Genomic DNA, 19,190 nt, shown 5'->3' with positions numbered 1-19,190 from the left:
GAATCATAGAATCAACCAGCTTGGAAAAGACCTCAGAGATCATCAATTCCAGCTGTTACCTAATACCTCACACCTCCTGGAAACTAAACCATGGCTCCAAGTGCCACGTCCAATCCTTTATTGCACACCTCCAGGGATAGTGACTCCACCACCTCCCTGGGCAGCACATTCCATTGGCTCTCTGTGAAGAACTTTCTCCTCACCTCGAGCCTAAACCTCCATTGGCACAGCTTGAGACTGTGTCCTATTTTTCTGGTGGTACTGGTTGCCTGGGAGAAGAAACCAACCCCCTCCTGGCTACAACCTCCCTTTAGGTAGTTGTAGACAGCAAGAAGGTCTCCCCTGAGCCTCCTCTTCTCCAGGCTAAACAATTCCAGCTCCCTCAGCCTCTCCAGGGACAGTGACTCCACCACCTCCCTGGGCAGCACATTCCAATGGCCAATCTCTCTTTCTGTGAAGAATTTCTTCCTAACATCCAGCCTAAACATCCCCTGGTGCATCTTGAGACTGGCTATGGTTAGTAGCTCAAGAGAGGTTCTTCTACCCCTCTGCTTTGCCCTGCTGAGGCCATTGGAATATTATGTCCAGTTCTGGGTCCCTCAGTTTAAGAAGGACCTCAGGGAACTGCTTGTAAGGGTCCAGTGCAAAGCCACAAAAATTATTAAGGGAGTGGAAAAGCTTCCTTATGAGGAGAGACTGAGGGAGCTGGGGAACTGTAGCTTGGAGAAAAGGAGACTAAGTGGTGAACTCATTCATGTTGATAAAGATGTGCAGGGTGAGTGCCCAGAGGCTGGAGCCAGGCTCTGCTCTGTGATGCCCAATGACAGCACAAGGGGCAGTGGTGGAAGCTGAGGCATAAGAAATTCCATGGAAACATGAGGAAAAAATTTTTCCTTATGTGAGGGTGTCAGAGCCCTGGAACAGGCTGCCCAGGGGGGGAGTGGAGTCTCCCTCTCTGGAGATATTGAAGACCCACCTGGATGAGTTCTTGTGTGACCTGCTCTAGGTGATCCTGCTCTGGCAGGTGGGTTGGACTGGATGATCTCTCCAGGTTCCTTCCACCCCTTAACATTCTGTGATGCTGCGATACTGTGGTCAATCTAACACCACCCTGGCCATCAAACCACGTCCTGAAGTGCCATGTCTCCACACACATTTTAAACACCTCCAGGGAAAAAACACATCACTTGGTTTTGCCAGGAATGAAATGATGACATAAACAAGCCTGAAACCACACTTACGCTTTAAAAAGGTTCTTTTTTCCCCCTAGATTCCCATGGATATATATGGATACATATGGAATATATAGCTTGGAACACAAGCCCTATGAGGAGAGGCTGAGGGAGCTGGGGTTGCTTAGCCTGGAGAAGAGGAGACTCAGGGGTGACCTTATTGCTGTCTACAACTACCTGAAGGGAGGTTGTAGACAGGCAGAGGTTGGTCTCTTCTCCCAGGCAACCAGCACCAGAAACAAGAGGACACAGTGTCAGGCTGCACCAGAGGAGGTTCAGGCTGGAGGTCAGGAGGAAGTTTTACACAGAGAGAGTGATTGCCCATTGGAATGGGCTGCCTGGGGAGGGTGGTGGAATCGCCATCACTGGAGGTGCTCAGGAGAAGACTCGACAGGGTGCTTGGTTGCATGGGTTAATTGGTTGGGTGGTGTTGGATGATAGGTTGGACACGATGATCTTGAAGGTCTCTTCCAACCTTGTCTGGTCTATTCTATTCCATTCCATTCCATTCCATTCCATTCCATTCCATTCCATTCCATTCCATTCCATTCCATTCCATTCCATTCCATTCCATTCCATTCCATTCCAATATCCTGCACTGTATGTCTAAAATCAAGTTACACACCATGTATATTACAAAGGTGTGGGTTTCCTCTTTTAAATGTAAACTGATTGCTACATTCCAATACTTTCCCCCCCCCCCTTAATTTTCGACTAGTGTGTGTGTCAGAGAGATCATTTCACTATTTTTTTTGCTCAGTAACATCAAGTATTTAAGTAGCTGCACCTCGAGACTCTCTTTTTCCTGCAATCTTTGACTCCTTCCCCTGCTCAGGTCTTTTTAAAACATCCATGAATAAACCATGTCCTTCCCCTCCTCAGATCTTTTTTCAATATGCATAAATAAACCATGTTCCCCAACATAGTACTTGGTTCTGTAACTCTGTAAGAAACTCTTAGAAGTATTAAAACCGAGACATCTGTGCTCAGTTCAATCTAGCCGAGCAAGGAGGAGGTAATGAAGTCCAGAGAAGGTTTGACAAAGACCAGGATTAGCACATCCATCAGTCTGAAATGGGCAGCCACTGTGACTGGAAATGAATAATTGAATGGATTGGATGGAAAAGAACTGGCCAGGAAAAGGGCAATGGCTTCTCATAGCCATGGGGAAAATGGAGCAGGTCTTTCTCCAGCTTTGGGGTTAGGATCGAGAAGAGAGGATGCATCATCTGATTGAATTGTGTAAGTGCTGAGCGGGAAGCTGATGTTATGCACTTGCCATGCTGGGTTGGGGTGTTTTTCTTTCACTACAAACTAGCAATACAGAATTATCAGTTTGATAAATTCTCTGTTTGGATGGAATATGTTTTATTGAGCACAGGATATGTTGCATGACTCATTTTAGCACTGGCTCCTAGCTTTATCTGAGGAACAACATGCTGGATCAGAACTCTTTGTTACTGTTAATTGATAAAAAGAAGAGAAAAGAAAAAAGGCAGTGTTAATAACTTACCAAAGAGTAACCTGCTGTTCAGCTTCACCTATCGAGTCCAAACACACAAGCATATATTGTTTGTAAATGGGATGTGATGGGATGGGATGGGATGGGATAGGATAGGATAGGATAGGATGTAATAGGATGGGATGCAATGGAATGGAATGGAATGGAATGGTATGGAATAGGATGGAATAGAATAGAATAGAATAGGATGGAATATCCTGATGGCTCAGTTGGTAGTGCATAAGACCCTTACTGGGAAGGTCGTGAGTTCAAGCCTGCAGTGGGCAGTAGTGTCCTCCCTACTCTAGTCGTGAGGTCTGTGGTGACAGGTTGGACTTGATGATCTTTGAGGTCTCTTCCAACCTTAGGAATACTGAATACTGAATAGAATAGAATAGAATAGAATAGAATAGAATAGAATAGAATAGAATAGAATAGAATAGAATAGAATAGAATAGACCAGACCAGACCAGGTTGGAAGAGACCTTCAAGATCATCAAGTCCAACCTACCACCCAACACCATCTAATCAACTAATCCATAGCACCAAGTGCCTCATCCAGTCTCTTCTTAAACACCCCCAGTGATGGTGACTCCACCACCTCCCTGAGCATCACATTCCAACGGCCAATCTCTCTGGGATGAATTTATTCCTAACATCCAGCCTAAACCTCCCCTGGTGCAGATTGAGACTGTGTCCTCTTGTTCTGGTGCTGCTTGCCTGGCAGAAGAGACCAAGCCCCATCTGGCTACAGCCTCCCTTCAGGTAGTTGTAGAGAGCAAGAAGGTCTCCTCTGAGCCTCCTCTTCTCCAGGCTAAGCAACCCCAGCTCCCTCAGCCTCTCCTTACAGGGCTGTGCTCCAAAGCTCTCCCCAGCTTTGTTGCCCTTCTCTGGACACCTTCCAGCAACTCAACATCAAATAAAAATCTCTTGCAAGCAATTTCTGAAAAGAAACTTCTGGACAAATTCATTGTAGCAAACCCCCTGACAGATTTCTTAAAGCTTTTATTTACAGTTCATCTCCAGATCCTTCCTTCAGACATCTAAGCTCTCTATGTCCTATGGCCTTGCCCTAACTGCAGGTCTGGGTGAGACAGAGAACAATCCCTCTGGCCCTTGTGAAGCTGGGAGCTACACAGGTCAAAAGGACTCCCTCACCTTTCTCTCATACCCACCTCACCAGCAGTGTCACCATGACCTCACAGCTGCTGAGCTCTCTGGCATGAAAACACAAAGTCAGATAAACCAGATAGACTTTGGTACACTTAAAGTAACACAAACAATCCTAGAGATGTGCCTGTACTTGGTAAAACTCAAAAGTTCCCCAAAGCAGTTGGGGGGGGAGAGGTAATTTAGTACCTAGCACAACAGGAAGCCCCTCTCATTTCCACTGAGCCCACCAGCCCCAAATGGAAAAGCCTGTGGTAGAGATCTGCTATGACCAGGGAGGAAGACCTCCCAGGGCAGATATGGCTCAAGAAGGAATGCCAGGCTCTGTAGTTCCAACGAGTGCCTGGAAAAGCTGTGGCCAAGTTTTAACTGTATCCCGGACTGCATCAAAGCAGTGTGACCAGCAGGATGAGACCCCACCTGGAGCACTGCATCCAGTTCTAGTGTCCCCACTATAAGAATGACATTGAATTATGGAACAAGTCCAGAGGAGGGCCATGAAGGTGATCAGAGACCTGGAGAACCTCCCCTATGGGGGCAGGCTGATGGAGTTGGGACTGTTCAGCCTGAAGAAGAGAAGGCTCTGGGGAGACCTTATAGCAGCCTTCCAGTACCAAAAAGGGGCCTACAAGAAATCCAGGAAGGGACTTTTTGCAAGGACTTGGAGGGATAGGATGAGAAGGAACGGACTGAAGCTTCAGGAGGGGAGATTTAGACTGGATATTAGGAAGGCATTCTTTACAGTGAGGGTGGTGAGACATTGGAATGGGTTGCCTAGTGAGGCTGTGGATGTCCTCTCCATGGAGGTGTTCAAGGACAGATTAGATGAAGCTTTGAGCAACGTGGGCTAGTGGAGGGTGTCCCTGACAATGCCATGGGGATTGGAAGTGGATAATCTTTAAGGTCCCTTCCAATTAAAACCATTCTATGAATCAATGAACTACCTCCACTAAATCCTGTCCTCCTTCTGGGACAACACAAGCAAGACAGAAAAGCAGGGGGAGGGGGGAATGTTAACCTTTAAAAACTATTTCAAACAAAAATAAATGAAATGAAGGTAATTGTGGCAGAGTAATAGGGCCACACTCAGAGCAGGACTGAGTAATCAACTAGGAACAGCCAGAGCAACAAGTTCTCAGTGGTGAGAATCAGACTGTGCACAATACCTTCAAGGTATAAATAAATTATTTCCCAAATGCAGGAGGCACAGCCTTTTAGAGCAGTGTAATTACTTTAATTCATCAGAGAGAGGATAAGTGAGGAGGAAAAAAACCAACAAGTTTGTTGATCCATGAGAGACAGGGGAAAGCTGACAGAGTGGGAAACATTCTTCATTTAAAACCAAAATCTCCCTTCCAGCTCAGTGACAACAGTATGGAGCTTTTTGGAGAGGGTTTTTCCTATGTATTTGTTTCTTGGCTTTCATATTATTGCTGTCTACAACTACCTGAAGGGAGGTTGTAGCCAGGTGGGGGTTGGTCTCTTCTCCCAGGCAACCAGCACCAGAACAAGAGGACACAGTCTCAAGTTGTGTCAGGGGAGGTTTATATTGGATGTTAGGAAGAAGTTCTTCATAGAAAGAGAGATTGGCCATTGGAATGTGCTGCCCAGGGAGGTGGTGGAGTCACCATCACTGGAGGTGTTTAGGAAGAGACTAGATGAGGTGCTGGGTGCCATGGTTTAGTTGATTAGATAGTGTTGTGTGATAGGTCGGACTCGATGATCTCTGAGGTCTTTTCCCACCTGGTTAATTCTATTCTTGTTAAACACATGGAGTATAGAAATAAAAGGGGAACTTGAACGAGGAACTTGGACTGCAGAAGTTTTGGGGGACTTTTAAAAGTTTTTGGCAATGGCCATGTATCTGTTACATGTGCTTGGAGCCAGCCCCTTCCCAGTATCATTTCAGTGACTGGAAGCTGTATGTGCCATGCTAATGCAAAGAACTCATGGTTCTGCTTGAATGGTTTAGCTGTCAGTAGGTATTAGGTAACAGGTTGGACTTGATGATCTCTGAGGTCTTTTCTAACCTTATTGATTCTATGATTCTATGAATTGTAAGACACTTGTAGGAATAGTACAAGGAAAGGGACCCAGAATCATTAAATGGTTTGAGTTGAAAGGAAGCTCCAAATGCTATCCAATCCCTCTGCAGTCAGCAGGGACATGCTCTGTTAGATCAGGTTGCACAGAGCCCTGTCCAGCCTCACCTTGAGTATCTCACAAGGCCTGGGCCTCAACCACCTCCCTGGGCAACTTGTTCCAGTGTTCCACCACCCTCATGGTAGAGAACTTGTTTCTAACATCCAGCTTCAATGTCCCTATCTCTAATTTCAAATCATTGCCCCTTGTCCTATCACTGGAGGCTTTTGTAGACACTTCCTCTCCAGCCTTCATGTAAGCTGCTTTCAGATACTGGAAGGCCACTGTTAGGTCTCCCAGGAGTCTTCTCCAGAATGAACAACCCCAGCTGAAAGAGCAAAATGTAATTCAAAATCAGTAGAATAATTGAGGCAGCAGGGAAACCAGGTCAAAAATTAGTAAAAGAGGGAATCAGAGGTTAAAGATGCTTCTGTTGTGGACTTACTAGCAACTATTACGTTTAAAAATTAAAGTAATTTACATAAAGACAAAACTAAACCAAAACAAACCCCCAGATACCTCCAGTGAAGATGTAGGAAGGACCACTTTTTAAGGAAATTACTAGGACACTGTGGGCACAATTCAGAGTAAAAGCAAATCATAGAACCATAGAATCAACCAGGTAGGAAAAGACCTTTGAGATCATCCAGTCCAACCTATCACCCAATACCTAACACCCCATGACAACTAAACCATGGCTCCAAGTGCCACAGGGTGACTCCACCACCTCCCTGGGCAGCACATTCCAATGGCCAATCTCTCTTTCTATGAAAAACCTCTTCCTAACATCCAGCCTAAACTTCCCCTGGCACAGCTTGAGACTGTGTCCTCTTGTTCTGCTGCTGGTAGCCTGGGAGAAGAAACCAGCCCCTGCCTGGCTACAACCTCACTTCAGGTAGTTGTAATAAGGTCTCCCCTGAGCCTCTTCTTCTCCAGGCTAAGCAACCCCATCTCCCTCAGCCTCTCCTCATAGGGCTGTGCTTGAGAACTCTCCCCAGCCTCACTGCCCTTCTCTGGACACATTCAAGAGTCTCAATGTCCTTCTTAAACTGAGGGGCCCAGAACTGGACACAGGACTCAAGGTGTGGCCTATCCCAGTGCTGAGTACAGGTCAGAATGACTTCCCTGCTCCTGCTGGCCACACTATTCTTGATGCAGACCAGGATGCCATTGGCCTTCTTGACCACCTGGGCACACTGCTGGCTCATGTTCAGGTGCTGTCAACCAGTACCCCCAGGTCCCTTTCTGCCTGGCTGCTCTCCCACCACTCTGACCCCAGACTGTAGCACTGCATGGGGTTGCTGTGGCCATTGTGTAGAACCAGGCACTTGGATTTGTTTAATGCCATCCTGTTGGACTCTGCCCATCTGTCCAGCTGGTGTGTATCTATATACACACACATATGCATATATATATATATATATATTTCCTAGTGCTATCTAGCCCTAAATTGATGCTGACACAGAGCTCTCAGTGAAAATTTACTTTGCAGAACGGACATATTTCTCTTGGAAAGATCTTTTCCTCTCTCTCAGCCCCTCTAAGATGTTGGTTGTACAAGAGAAATAGAAGTGTTGGTCACAGACCTGCAGAGAATGATCTTACTTGTTTAGTTCTCCTCTTACTGTTATAAATGGCACTGTCAAAAGCCCTCCTCTGACAATGTAAGCAGAACACAGTTAAGCAAAAAAAAAATACCCACCCAACCAAACAACTAATGTCTAGGGGATGGTGTGACAAGCACTAAAATAGAAACAAAACTCTGAAGCAAAGCATAGCATCTTCTCCTTTCTAACAACACCATTTATTTACTCAGGGCAGCTTTTCTTTCTTTATTTTTTTCTTTCAAGAGAGAAAGGATGATTCCAGTTGGAAAACCAAACTTGAAAGACTGGCTATCAGTATAGGGAGAATATGGGGACCTGATGCAGCAGGTCCAGAGGAGGGCCATGAAAATGATCAGGGGGTTGGAGCACCTCTGCTGTGAGGAATTCAGTTATGCATGAGTTTATAAATGGAATTATGAGAGGGAAACAATGAATGAATCCAAAGCCAGTTATGGGATTTATTAACTCCTTTTAGATCACTGACATCCCACCTCCATTATTGATATGCTTCTGAAATGATTCTCCAAATGATGTCAAAGATGCTTTGTTGCTATTCATAGAATCAACAAGGTTGGAAAAGACCACAGAGATAGTTTAGGCTTGAGGTGAGGAGAAAGTTCTTCACAGAAAGAGAGACTGGCCACTGGAATGTGCTGTCCAGGGAGGTGGTGGAGTCACCATCCTTGAGGTGTTCAAAAAAGTATTGGATGTAGCACTTGGAGCCATAGTTTAGTTGTCATGAGGTAATTGGTTAGGCTTGCTGATCTCTGAGGTCTTTCCCAACCTGGATTCTATTCCTCTTATGAGATGTCTCCCTGATGTTATCTAGAGGAACCTCATCTGGAATACTGCATCCAGCTATGATGCCATCAACACAAGAACATGGACCTGATGGAGTGAGTCCAGAAGAGGGCCACAAAAATGGTCAGGGTTTGGAGCACCTCTGCTGTGAGGACAGGCTGAGGGGGCTGGGGGTGTTCAGCCTGGTGAAGAGGAGGCTCTGGGGAGACCTAATAGCAGCCTGCCAGTACCTGAAGGGGACTACAAGAAGGCTGGAGAGAGACTGTTTGCAAAGGCCTGCAGTGACAGGACAAGGGGCAATGGTTTCAAACTAGAGAAGAGCAGATTTAGATTGGATATCAGGAAGAAGTTCTTTACTATGAGGGTGGTGGAATGCTGGAACAGATTGCCCTGGGGGGTGGTTGAGATTCCTTCTCTGGAGGTATTCAAGGTGAGGGTCAATGAGGCCCTGGGCAACCTGATCTAGTTGGGGATGTCCATGCTGACTGCAGGAAGGGCAGACTGGATAACCTTCAGAGGTCCCTTCCAGCCTGGACCATTCTATGATCCTATGATATTGCTGTGCTGCCAGTGTGCTGCTATGCCTGTTAAAGCTGCATCTGAAGTTCCACAGGACCAAAAGGTAGTCAGGAATATAACTTTGGCAAACATTGCAAACCAACAAGAAAATCAGGAGTATTTTTAGGAACCATCAAATGCCAGCTACTTAACATTCACTTCTGTTTCAGATCTCTGTAACCTGGATGCATTTAAAAATCAAGAAAAAGTGTTAATCAGGTCTTGATTATAAAGCAGAAAGACTTCCCTTTATACATCAGCAGATGGGAAAACCTGTGAAGTTGTATATTCTGTACCTCTCCATGAAGAAATTTAAGGCCAGGCTGGATGTGGCTCTGAGCAACCTGATCTAGTGTGAGGTGTGCCTGCCCATGGCAGGGGTGCTTGGAACTGGTCAATCTTTGAGGTCCCTTCCAACTCTGCCAATTCTATGATTCCATAACTCTGTTTTATTTTCTTGGATGGACTGAACTGCTAAATTTACTTACTCTCTACAGCTGTTCTTCTCCAAAAGGAGGGGATGTTAAGCAGCAGCACAAATGAGCTGAAGAGCACAGAATCAGGCTAGCTAGTCAGCTTTACACATGGCTGAGTGTGAGAGAGGGAGAGAGAATAAAAGCAAGAATGGCTGTGTTTGTGCTGCACTGTTAGAAGAAACAAAGTAAAGCATGGTTTCTATTAGCAATTTGGTACTTGATCTGACTGCAATTAGAAAGTGTTTCTGAGATCATGGCAATCTAAATATAGAGATGTTTACTACAGATGAAAAAGATTTATTTTTAATCTGAAGTGAATCATGACAGGGTGGAAAAAGATCTAAATTGCAGCACTCTCAGAGCCAAGCTGCAGTGCATGTGGTAAGGATTAAATGTTTGGATAAAACCTCATAAATTAATGCCTCTGGTAACAGTCTTAAAATTACTATGAATCCAAGCTATTTGCAGCAGCTCCTTGATGTCTGAGATAGCCTTCAGGCATAAAAGTCTTGGTGCCATCTCGGAAGGGTGAATTCCAGGCATAAGATGGCTTCTAGGCTTACTGATGGGAAGTACAACTTGAATTCACTCAACTGTATAATGGATACAGGCCAGTCTGTATATCTGCAAGATCATAGTATCATAGTATCAGTCAGGGTTGGAAGTGACCACAAGGATCAGCTAGTTCCAACCCCCCCTGCCATGGGCAGGGACACCCCACACTACATCAGGCTGGCCAGAGCCTCATCCAGCCTGGGCTTAAACACCTCCGGGGATGGGGCCTCGACCACCTCCCTGGACAACCCATTCCAGAGCTTCACCACTCTCATGGGGAAGAACTTCCTCCTCACATCCAGCCTGAATCTCCCCCTAGTCCTATCATTCCATTCCCCCTAGTCCTATCACTACCTGAGATCCTGAGCAGTCTCTCCCCAGCCTTCCTGTAGGCCCCCTTCAGATACTGGAAGGCCACAATTCGGTCACCTGGGAGCCTTCTCTTCTGCAGAATGAACAGCCCCAGCTCCTTCAGTCTGTCCTCATAGGAGAGGTGCTCCAGCCCTCTGACTGATGTGGATCTCCCTGGATGTTCCAGCAGTGCCAGAACATGCCAGACTGGTACCGAAGAAAGAGTGGAGAGCCCCAAAATTGGACACTTCCCAATAGGCTTCTACTACAGAAAGGAATTATAGGAATAATACAATAAGTTTGGATTCCCTTTAAAACCACCTGAATGTCACGGCATCACTTGGATTTCGTAGTATCATAGTATCATAGTATCATTCAGGGTTGGAAGGGACCACAAGGATCATCTAGTTCCAACCCCCCTGCCATGGGCAGGGACACCCCACACTAGATCAGGCTGGACAGAGAATAATGCAGATTTAAGAGTCTACAACTGCACTTTAATTTTCACTCTTCTACGTATAGGACCTCTTGTGCAGCATTCAGCTACAATAAGGTTAATTTTGTTTAGTGTTCTTTGTTCTTTTTTCCCCCCCTAGAAGCTGAGAGGAGCCACAGCAGGTGGGTCTGAAGCAAGGCACCACTGATTACAAATGGAGCCTCAGATAACTAGCTCTGCCATACATTTAAATAATAAACACCTGGCAATAGGTAAGATTACCTACAGCATTAGTGTCCATGGACAGGGACACCTCACACTACATCAGGTTGCTCACAGCCACATCCAGCCTGGCTGCAAAAACCTCCAGGGATGAAGCTTCCACCACCTCCCTGGGCAACCTGTGCCAGTCTCTCACCACCCTCCTGGGGAAGAACTTCTTCCTAACATCCAATCTGAAGACACAGTCTAAAGTTGCACCAGGGGAGGTTTAGGCTGGATGTTAGGAAGAAATTCTTCCCAGCAAGAGAGATTGGCCATTGGAATGTGCTGCCCAGGGAGGTGGTGGAGTCACCATCACTGGAGGTGTTTAAGAAGAGACTGGATGAGGCACTTAGTGATTAAATAGTGTTGTGTGATAGGTTGGACTTGATGATCTCTGAGGTCTGTTCCAACCTTGGTGATCCTGTGATACTGTGATCCTTGAGGTCCCTTCCATCCCTAACAATTCTATGATTCTACTTTGGCAGAAGGAAAGCTTCCACAGTGAGAAAAATGCTTCTCTCATCATTTCTGAAGACAGACAAGTCTTTGAAGAAACAGTTTTTTGAAGTCAGTGTTTAATAACCCGACAAAAAAAAAAAAAAGTCATGGAAATGCTGTGAATTCAGCACAGGAGCTTCCTACATAAAAGCAACATCAATTTTTTCCCTGCTTCTTTTTTAAATCTCTCCAGCTGAAATGAGAAGGTTCAAGAGTTCATTTCGGTGACAATGTGTAATTAAAGACCCAAAAGGCTGGAGGATTGAAATACCCTGGGGTGCAAAACTGCAGAGGAACACAGGAAGACAGCCCCTTGGCTGAGATATTTTCAAGGCTGAATTCCTGCTCCTTTGCTGAGATATTGTCAAGGCTGAATTCCTGCTCCTTTGTTCAGATATTGTCAAGGCTGAATTCCTGCTCACATACGATCAGGTGCCCCGCCTGGTGGATGTGGGGAGGCCTGTGGATGTAGTCTACCTGGACCTCAGCAAGGCCTTTGACACCGTCCCCCATAGTAAACTGCTGGCCAAGCTGTCAGCCCATGGCTTGGACAGGAGCACACTGCAATGGGTTAGGAACTGGCTGGAGGGCCGAGCCCAGAGAGTGGTGGTGAATGGTGCCACCGCCAGCTGGCAGCCAGTCACTAGTGGTGTGCCCCAAGGATCAGTGCTGGGCCCTGTGCTCTTTAACATCTTTATTGATGATCTGGATGAGGGCATTGAGTCCATCATCAGTAGATTTGCTGATGACACCAAGCTGGGGACAGGAGTTGATCTGCTGGAGGGTAGAGAGGCTCTGCAGAGGGACCTCGACAGGCTGGACAGATGGGCAGAGTCCAACGGCATGAGATTGAACACATCCAAATGCCAGGTTCTGCACATTGGCCACAACAACCCCATGCAGTGCTACAGGCTGGGGTCAGAGTGGCTGGAGAGCAGCCAGGCAGAGAGGGACCTGGGGGTACTGGTCGATGGTAGGCTGAACATGAGCCTGCAGTGTGCCCAGGCAGCCAAGAGGGCCAATGGCATCCTGGCCTGCATTAAGAACAGTGTGGCCAGCAGGAGCAGGGAGGTCATTCTGCCCCTGTACACTGCACTGGTTAGGCCACACCTTGAGTACTGTGTCCAGTTCTGGGCCCCTCAGTTTAGGAAGGAGGTTGACTTGCTGGAAGGAGTCCAGAGAAGAGCAACAAAGTTGGTGAGGGGTTTGGAACACAAGCCCTATGAGGAAAGACTGAGGGAGCTGGGGCTGCTTAGCCTGGAGAAGAGGAGACTCAGGGGTGACCTTATCACTCTCTACAACTACCTGAAGGGAGGTTGTAGACAGGTGGATGATGGTCTCTTCTCCCAGGCAGCCAGCACCAGAACAAGAGGACACAGTCTCAGGCTGCACCAGGGGAGGTTCAGGTTGGATGTTAGGAAGAAGTTCTATACAGAGAGAGTGATTGCCCATTGGAATGGGTTGCCCGGGGAGGTGGTGGAGTCGCCATCATTGAAGGTGTTCAGGAGGAGACTTGATGGGGTGCTTGGTGCCATGGGTTAGCTGTTTGGGTGGGTTGGATTGGTTGATGGGTTGGACACGATGATCTTGAAGATCTCTTCCAACCTGGTTTGGTTTATTCTAATAAAGGTTTATTCTAATACATGGAGGCAGGAATAACATCTTATCAGAACACACATGGAAAGAAGGCAAGAGATCTCTCCATCCTGTTTTTGATGCTCCCAAAAATATCTGGCTTGCTGTCACCTCAAGCTCCAGCAAAGTATTCTTCTAAGACTATTCCTATTATTGCAGTTTTAGAAGCCCCAGATCTATTTTGGCACTGTGCAGACCCTACAGTGGGAAAAAAAAAGGCAATCCCTCCCTAGAAGCATTTCCAGAAACAGTGACTTGCAATGACTCACTAGGGTCACTCCATTAGTCATCAGCAGTGCCAGGAATAGAAACAAGGCTTTCACATTCCCTGCCTCAGACCCAATTTGTGAGGCTGTATTGTTCTCCACTCAGAATGGGTGCAGTGACAATAATAATAATATAATGTGGGGTTCTCTTTTCATCTCCTTTCTCCTTCCCCAGAGTAAGCTTGCACACTTAGCTGAGGTCTTCAGTACTCAAAATCCATTGAGTGATTATTTCAGTACTACTTTAAAGATACCATCACAGCATTAGATGGAATGGAATGGAATGGAATGGAATGGAATGGAATGGAATGGAATGGAATGGAATGGAATGGAATGGAATGGAATGGAATGGAATGGAATGGAATCAATAAGGTTGGAAAAGACCTCAAAGGATTAAAGATCATCAAGTCCAACATCCACCCAAGAGGTGAGGTCTTACCAGAGGATGCTTGTGGGGAAGCAGGAAGCTCTGAATACTGAAGCATGTTAATTTTGTGCATTATCACAGAATCACCATGGTTGGAAGATACCTGAAAGATCATCAAATTCAACCTCTCACTGCAGACCTCATGACTAAACCATGGCACCAAGTGCCACGTCCAATCCCCTCTTGAACACCTCCAGGGATGGGGAATCCACCACCTCCCTGAGCAGCACATTCCAATGGCTAACAACTCTCTCTGTGAAGAGCTTTCTCCTAACCTCAAGCCTAAACTTCCACTGGCACAGCTTGAGACTGTGTCTTCTTGTTCTGGTACTGGTTGCCTAGGACAAGAGTCCACCCCCTGCCCCCCTCGGCTACAACCTCCTTTCAGGTAGCTGTAGAGAGAAATGAGGTCTCCCCTCAGCCTTCTCTTCTCCAGGCTAAGCAACCCCACCTCCCTCAGCCTCTCCTCACAGGGCTGTGCTCAAGGCCTCTCCTCAGCCTCATTGCCCTTCTCTGGACATGTTCAAGTGTCTCAATGTCCTTCTTAAACTGAGGGGCCCAGAACTGGACACAGGAGTCAAGGTGTGACCTAACCCAGTGCTGAGTACAGGGCACAATGACTTCCCTGCTCCTGCTGGCCTTGTTATTCCTGATGCAGGCCAGGATGCCATTGTCCTTCTTGGCCACCTGGGGACACTGCTGGCTCATGTTCAACTGGCTGTCAATCAGCACCCCCAGGTCTCTTTCTGCCTGGCTGCTCTCCCACCACTCTGACCCCAGCCTGTAGCTCTGCATGGGGTTGTTGTGGCCAAAGTGCAGCACCCGGCTCTTGGACTTGTTGAATGCCATCCTGTTGGATTCTGCCCATCTGTCCAGTCTGTCAAGGGGCCCCTGAAGCGGTCTTCTACCCTTCTAAACATAGAATGGAATGGAATGGGATGGAATGGAATGGAATGGAATGGAATGGAATGGAATGGAATGGAATGGAATGGGATGGAATAGGTTGGAAGAGACCTTCAAGATCATCACATCCAACCCAGCAACCAATCCAACCCACCTAATCAGCTAACCCATGGCACCAAGCACCCCATCAAGAATGGAGTAGAGTAGAGTAGAGTAGAGTAGAGTAGAGTAGAGTAGAGTAGAGTAGAATAGAATAGAATAGAATAGAATAGAATAGAATAGAATAGACCAGGTTGGAAAAGACCTTTGAGTTCATCCAGTCCAACCTATCACCCACACCATCTAATCAACTAAACCATGACACCAAGTGCCTCATCCTCAAAGTGTACCAAGCTGCAGCTGCCCTGTTCCAATGCCTCCTGAGCTAAATAGGAATAAAATTGCTGTTCTCTTCACTTCAAGTCATATTTCCCTTTGATTTATTAATCCATTTTGCTTTATCAGCTACCTGAGTCACTATTTGAAGTCATTTCTACAGAGTAATTGTTTTCAGGGGGGAAAAAACCACATTTTGCAAATTCTCAGTGTTTCACAGAAATAGGGGAGAATTAAATTGGATGGGGGAGACATGATATTTGTCTAGAAAAAAAATAATAAAGATTGTTGCTGCTCAGGGGAATCAGGGATCACAAGCAAAAATGAAATCCTTGGCTGAAGATTGCAGTATTCTTGTTTCATAGCATCAATAAAATTCAAGGAGCTAAATTAATGTCTGATATGTACAGAATACAGAATTAACCAGGTTGGACAAGACCTCAGAGATCATCAACTCCAACCCACAGCTTGAGACTGTGTCCTCTTGTTCTGGTGCTGGTTGCCTGGGAGAAGAGACCAACCCCCACCTAGCTACAACCTCCCTTTAGGTAGTTGTAGAGAGCCAGAAGGTCTCCCCTGAGCCTCCTCTTCTGCAGGCTAAGCAACCCCAGCTCCCTCAACCTCTCCTCACAGGGCTGTGCTCCAGACCTCTCCCCAGCTTCGTTGCCCTTCTCTGGACTCATTCATGTGTCTCAAGGGCCTTAAATAGAGGAAGCCAGAACTGGACAAGACTCAAGATGTGGCCTAACCAATGATGAGTACATGGCAGAATTACCTCCCTGCTCCTGCTGGCCACGGTATTCCTCATACTGGCCAGGATGCCATTGGCCTTCTTGGCCCCCTGGGCACACTGCTGGCTCATGTTCAGCCTACTGTCAACCAGTACCCCCAGGTCCCTCTCTGCCTGGCTGCTCTCCAGCCATTCTGACCCCAGCCTGTAGCACAGCATGGGTTTGTTGTGGCCAATGTCTAGAACCTGGCACTTAGATGTGCTAAATTTCATGCCCATGGACTCCACCACCTCCCTGGGCAGCACATTCCAATGGCCAATCTCTTTTTCTATGAAGAACTCCTTCCTAACATCCAGCCTAAACCTCCCCTGGAGCATTTTGAGACTGTGTCCTCTTGTTCTGGTGCTGGTTGTCTGGGAGAAGAGACCAACGCCCACCTGGCTACAGCCTCCCTTCAGGTAGTTGTAGACAGCAATAAGGCATTATCTAACCCTTTTCTCCCTCAGCAGTGAAGTCAGAGGTGATGATTTTCTCCACTGGTGTTTGCATTGATCGAATTAAATCTTCAGTACACCTCATTATGTACACAAGTACTCGTGCTTTATCTGTGTGTGGGGTTTGTCCTTCTCACACAATTATTACTACATAGAAGCCCTACAAGGAGGATAAACAGCAATAATGGAGCCTCTGGGGTTCTTTTTCCTATAAGTATATAATGAACTCCAGCCAGATGGGGATGGAAGTCAGCAATCGGACACCCAGCCACTCTTTCACAGCCTGCGCTGAGCATGGCATTGGCTCTATTCACAAAGGGCAATCTGAAGAGGCTCAGAGGTTGTGTCTTATAATAAGTATCATGGAATAATAGAATTGTTAGGGTTGGAAGTGACCTCAAGGATCATCCCTATGAGGAGAGGGTGAAGGAGCTGGGATTGTTTATCCTGAAGGAGAGAAGACTAAGGGGAGACCTTATTGTTCTCTACAACTACCTGAAAGGAGGCTGCAGCCAGGTGGGGGTTGAACTCTTCTCCCAGTCAATCATCACCAGCACAAGAGAACACAGTCTCAAGCTGTGCCAGGGGAAGTTTAGGCTGGAGGTGAGGAGAAAGTTCTTCACAGAGAGAGTGATTGTTAGCCATTGGAATGTGCTGCCCACAGAGGTGGTGGAATCACTGTCCCTGGAGGTGTTCAAGAGGGGATTGGACGTGGCACTTGGTGCCATGGTTCAGTGGTCATGAGGTGTTGAGTGACAGGTTGGACTTGATGATCTTTGAAGTCTTTTCCAGCCTTATTGATTTTATGATTCTATGATTCTATGATCTAGTTCCAACCCCCCTGCCATGGGCAGGGACAGCTCACACTAGATCAAGTTGCTCACAGCCACATTCATCCTGGCCTTAAAAACCCCCAGGGATGAGGCTTCCACCACCTGTGCCAGTGTCTCACCACCCTCATGGGGAAGAACTTCTCCCTCACATCCAATCTCAATCTCCCCATTTCTATTTTTTTTTCCCATTCCATTTTTCTCATGTAGTCCAGCATAAACAATGCTCTCAAAATACATCAGGGTGTCTGATTTTTCTTAAAATGCAGCCTCCCAATTAGGAGATTAATTATCTGTGTGTGTGCTCCCTATATGAGTCACATTCTGCAACCCAGAGGGTATTTAAGGGCTCAGTCTGGATTTTACTGAAGAACAGAACAGAACAGAACAGAACAGTACAGAACAGAACAGAACAGAATAGAATAGAATAGAATAGAATAGAATAGAATAGAATAGAATAGAATAGACCAGACCAGGTTGGAAGAGACCTCCAAGATCATCGTGTCCAACCCATCATCCAACCCACCTAATCAACTAACCCATGGCACCAAGCACCCTATCAAGTCTCCTCCTGAACACCTCCAGTGATGGTGACTCCACCACCTCTTTGGGTAGCCCATTCCAATGGGCAATCACTCTCTCTGTGTAGAATTTCCTCCTAACCTATTTTGCGTTGCATGTGCTCCAAGTTGCAGTTGCACTGCCAGAGGTTGCTAGCTTGGATTCATAATGGCAAAGATCATCTAGTTCCAACCCCCCTGCCATGGGCAGGGACACCTCACACTACAGCAGGCTGCTCACAGCCACATCCAGCCTGCCTTTAAATCCTCCAGGGATGAGGCTTCCACCACCCCCCTGGGCAACCTGTGCCAGTGTCTGCATTAGAAGCAGAGAAAGTATAGCTTTTGGAATACTTCTGGGCAAAAATACTAACATCACCTCTTATGGGGTAAATAGCACTTAGAAGGCAAATTCACTGAAGGGACATAGAAGGCATCTTTGCAGCAAGTTGATATTCCTCTTTCCCTGACTTTCTGACATTCCCATGCACCCTTTAAAACCTACACACTCTCAATCTACCCATATGAGCCCACCACAGCACGATTAACTTTCATCTGAGGGTATATATCACAAGCAATCCTAAACCAGTGGCAGATTACATCCATGAGCAAATATTTGCTCCATTAACTCTGGTACAGATTGGAAGAGCTTGGGCATCAGGAGTCTCCCTATTTTCAAGAGATGAGGCTTTTTTTTCAGTCCTTTAAAGGTCAAACTCAGTCTGAGAGTGGAGAACACAAATTCCAAAGTTTGCAGAGAATGCTCCCAGTTTCCTGCCCTGTGAGTCTGTGAGCTCTTCAAGTACCACAGCTGATCTCAGTTTTGTTTGCAGCCTGTAGGACCTACTGTGTTAGGCAGAGAGTTTTGTGCTTTGTGCTTGACCCCTGTCCTACCTACAAAATAATATGAACTCATCAATTTTGAACCAAAAGTCCATGAGGAGCTCTGCCAGGGGCAGATCACAGAATCACAGAATCACCAAGGTTGGAAGAGAGCTCAAAGGCCATCAAGTCCAACCTGTCACCGCAGACCTCGTAACTCCAGCTTTTGACAAGCTGGAGTTATAAAACAGTTCATCACTGAATCACAGACTACCTTTGGTTGGAAGAGACCTTCCAGAACATCTAATCCAACCTTTGACCCAGCAGAATTACAAACCTCTTTTCCTGCTGCAGATCTGTTGAAAATTTGACTCCCATGAGGAGCAGCTGAGGGAGCTGGGGTTGCTTATCCTGGAGAAGAGGAGGCTCAGGGGAGACCTTATTGCTCTCTACAACTCCCTGAAGGGAGGCTATAGCCAGGTGGGGCTTGGTCTCTTCTGCCAGGCAATCAGCACCAGAACAAGAGGACACAGTCTCAGGCTGTTCCAGGGGACGT

Source organism: Melanerpes formicivorus, unplaced genomic scaffold (genome assembly GCF_026170545.1).
Source record: "Melanerpes formicivorus ecotype bairdi unplaced genomic scaffold, bMelFor1.0.p_v2 SCAF_4, whole genome shotgun sequence".
Taxonomy (NCBI): domain Eukaryota; kingdom Metazoa; phylum Chordata; class Aves; order Piciformes; family Picidae; genus Melanerpes; species Melanerpes formicivorus.
The sequence above is the reverse complement of the archived record's forward strand: the minus strand, read 5'-3'. Positions refer to the sequence as shown.